This window comes from Triticum aestivum, chromosome 3B (genome assembly GCF_018294505.1).
Source record: "Triticum aestivum cultivar Chinese Spring chromosome 3B, IWGSC CS RefSeq v2.1, whole genome shotgun sequence".
In the NCBI taxonomy this organism is placed as follows: Eukaryota; Viridiplantae; Streptophyta; class Magnoliopsida; order Poales; family Poaceae; genus Triticum; species Triticum aestivum.
Window position 1 is genome coordinate 3142471 of NC_057801.1, and position 3019 is coordinate 3145489.

At 45.7% G+C, this 3019-nt stretch overlaps 1 long non-coding RNA gene across 1 annotated transcript; it reads left to right on the plus strand.

Annotated features, from left to right (window-relative positions):
* The first annotated feature begins 474 nt into the window (after positions 1-474).
* LOC123068169 (uncharacterized) lies at positions 475-2808 on the plus strand. Its single transcript, XR_006431592.1, has 2 exons — positions 475-613; positions 2439-2808. It is a non-coding gene; the product is annotated as an uncharacterized lncRNA (long non-coding RNA).
* Positions 2809-3019: the final 211 nt, after the last annotated feature.

Below are 3019 nucleotides of genomic sequence, written 5' to 3' on the forward strand. Positions count from 1 at the left end.
TTGATAGAAATGAAATGAAATTTCTGTAATGATTTCATTATGTTGAAGGTTCCAATTTTCAAATTCCATGTCCGGCTACCAATAAGACTTTATCAACTGAAATGAATTTCATCTCATGTTGGTTGCCATTTTGAGGTGCAGTCAAGTAATCATTAACCCAAAGTAAAATGTGCAACTATTGTACAACAATAATGTTGTGCATTACAACAATAAAATGAGCAGGAATATAACACTGAATCGTACAATAATAGTGTGCATCATGTTTCACAGAGGTGCTCACAACGTCATAATGTGCGTTAATGGCGGTGAATTTATTTACATGTACGGTAGCTTCAGAATATGTATCATGTTTCGCAAATAAAAAAAAATCATTCACAAGCCAACGTGGCAGCCAGCTCGGCCGTCCTGGACCCACGGCCACCTCAGCGCACATGGCACGCAAGCCGCACAGCGTGGCACACTCGCCCACTAAAGCCCGTGTAGTAGGCTCCCACGCCCGTCCCTCGCTCTTGGTCTTGGTCTTCGTCTTCTTCCCCGCGCGCTCCTCCCCCTCCCCGTCGACCAACCCCGTCCCCCTCCGCCTCCGCCGGCCCATCTCCGCCGCGAATCGTAGGTACGTGGCCCTAATCGCGCCATCCAAGTTCGATTCGCGCCCGTCGTCGCTAGATCTGGCTCGCCGCGCCCGAAATCCCCTGCGGAATCGGGGTGAAATCGTGGAGTATTATGATTTTCGTCGGGGCTGGTTCCAATCCCGGGTCCAGGCCTCCTCCTCCTCCTCCGCCCCCGGCCGATCCCGGCGCCTCCCTGGCGTAGCTTAGCGTATCTCCCGCGTAGTTTCATGCCGTGTGGCCCCCGATCTGGCCCCGCCGAGAGCCCAGATCGCGGGTCCGGGTGCGCTCTGATGTTCGTTATGCTGATGCATCATCTATGCTTTCCGATTTAATTGTCATATCCTACGTCGATCTGATTTCCGTGAGCTATTCTGTGCTCCGTGAGGGTTGCTTAGTATTGTAGCCATCCACTTCAACAAATTTCTCTCTAAATTATCGGAGGCCCAAGGGTACAGTTGCTTACTGGTGACTGTCATTTGTGGTGTTTCCTATCTTGTTAGGTAGGGGAGTTCAGACAATGAAGCCTGACAGAAGGATAATGAGCCCCCTCACTTCTGTGAGTCCATATTGACAGCTGCCCCTGCGCCAAGTGCTATAAGCGAATAGTGTTACCTGAATTTACCCTTATACTGTCAAGTTCAGCATGCTGATTTCTATGGTGAAAGCACCGATTTTCTTACCTCTTCATTTCGGTGAGTGTTAAAGGACAGAAAATGTAATAGAGAACTGTGAGTCACATCGCTTGGGTGTGCGCAGGACATGACTTCCAGCACCCTAAGTAATGATCAGCTTTAACCCCAATCACTTTTACTACTGGTTTACTGTTTCCTATCTTAAATAGCATAATAATTTGTAAAAGCCATCCTCCTATGTCATTGTAAGTTAACAAGTTTAGTCAATCAACATAGAATTCAACATCATTTATGTTATGATTTGAGGCCACGTACACCACCTGCAATCTGAATTCTCAACATTCCATCTTCTCTATTCTGTCATTATATTTCTGCTATGACAATGGGTATGCCTCTGCTACCTATGTGTTGTACAACTCTATAATCTTACTACTAGTTTACAATTTGTATCTTAGAGACCATGATTTGTGAATGTCATCCTCCAATGTCATCAACTTTAACTACTCAAGTCAATCAACATGGATTAAGTACCCATCTATGAGATCTCATTTTTATGATTTGAAGCCGCAAACACCACCTGCAATGTGAATTCAGATCATATCATCTTGTCTGGTCTGTTATTATATTTATGTTATGACACTGGGTGTGTCTCTGCTATCTATGTGTATACATCTGTATAATCTTTGGATTCATACATTACTGGCATCTCTTTCAAGCCAAACCTTTGATTTCATACATTACTAGCATTTGCTTTGTTCATCTGACACATGGACGATGCAATCTAACTGTGAGAACATTTTTGCGCAACCTAATGCTTGCAGCTATTCCTGACTGGTATAAGAAACCCAGCAGTTTCAGAAAAAAAAATACTTGATGTGCATAAGCATACTGTGCAGTTTATTACATGCCGAGCAAAAACGTTAAAAAAAAAAAGGACAGACCCAGTGCATAGAAGCTCCCACACAAGGTGGGGTCTGGGGAGGGATTATAGGAACCTAGTCTTACCCCTGCAAAGTGCAATGCAGAGAGGCTGGTTCGAACCCAGGACCTCTTGGCACAAGTGGGGAGGACTTCACCACTGCGCCAGGCCTGCCCTCTGCCGAGCAAAAACGTTATGTTCAGCAAAAACAATCATTGCAAAGCTTTAATATACCTTTTAAAACATCTTTGCTGATTCTTTTCTTGGCATTACCAGAACTGAACCATGGCGAAGATCAAGCCAAAGGCATTGCTGGCACAGAGCAAACAGAAGAAGGGCCCTACTCAGATCGGCTTGGTGAGGATCATCACCTACATCGTCCTCGGCGCCCTAGCAGTGTCCTCCGTCTACTATGCCTATCAGTACTGGCAGAGCAAAGGACCGGCCGTTGCGGCAGCAGCAGCAGAAGGCGCTGTGGGGAACTAAGACCCAGGAATGTTGTTGATTTCGCTGCTGTTGTTGTGTTGTGTTGTCGGTTTTTTCTGGTGTTCGCGGTCCGGTAAATTTGTGATACATTGACAGAGCACGCCACTACTAGTCCCCCTGTAAATTGTCTTAACATTTATACTTATGTTTCTTTCTTTGACATGGAGTTTGTGGTGGCTCCATTGGTAGTGTTCTCTTCTGCTCAGATAAACATACCAGGGCACAAAAACTCTTCCCAGGTGGAACGTGCACGCCCTTTTTTTTTTTAACACAGTATAGATGCAAGTGCTCATATACACGCGCATACACTCACCCCTATGAACGCACACACGCACAACCTACCCCTATGAGCAGCTCATAAAGACTGAGCC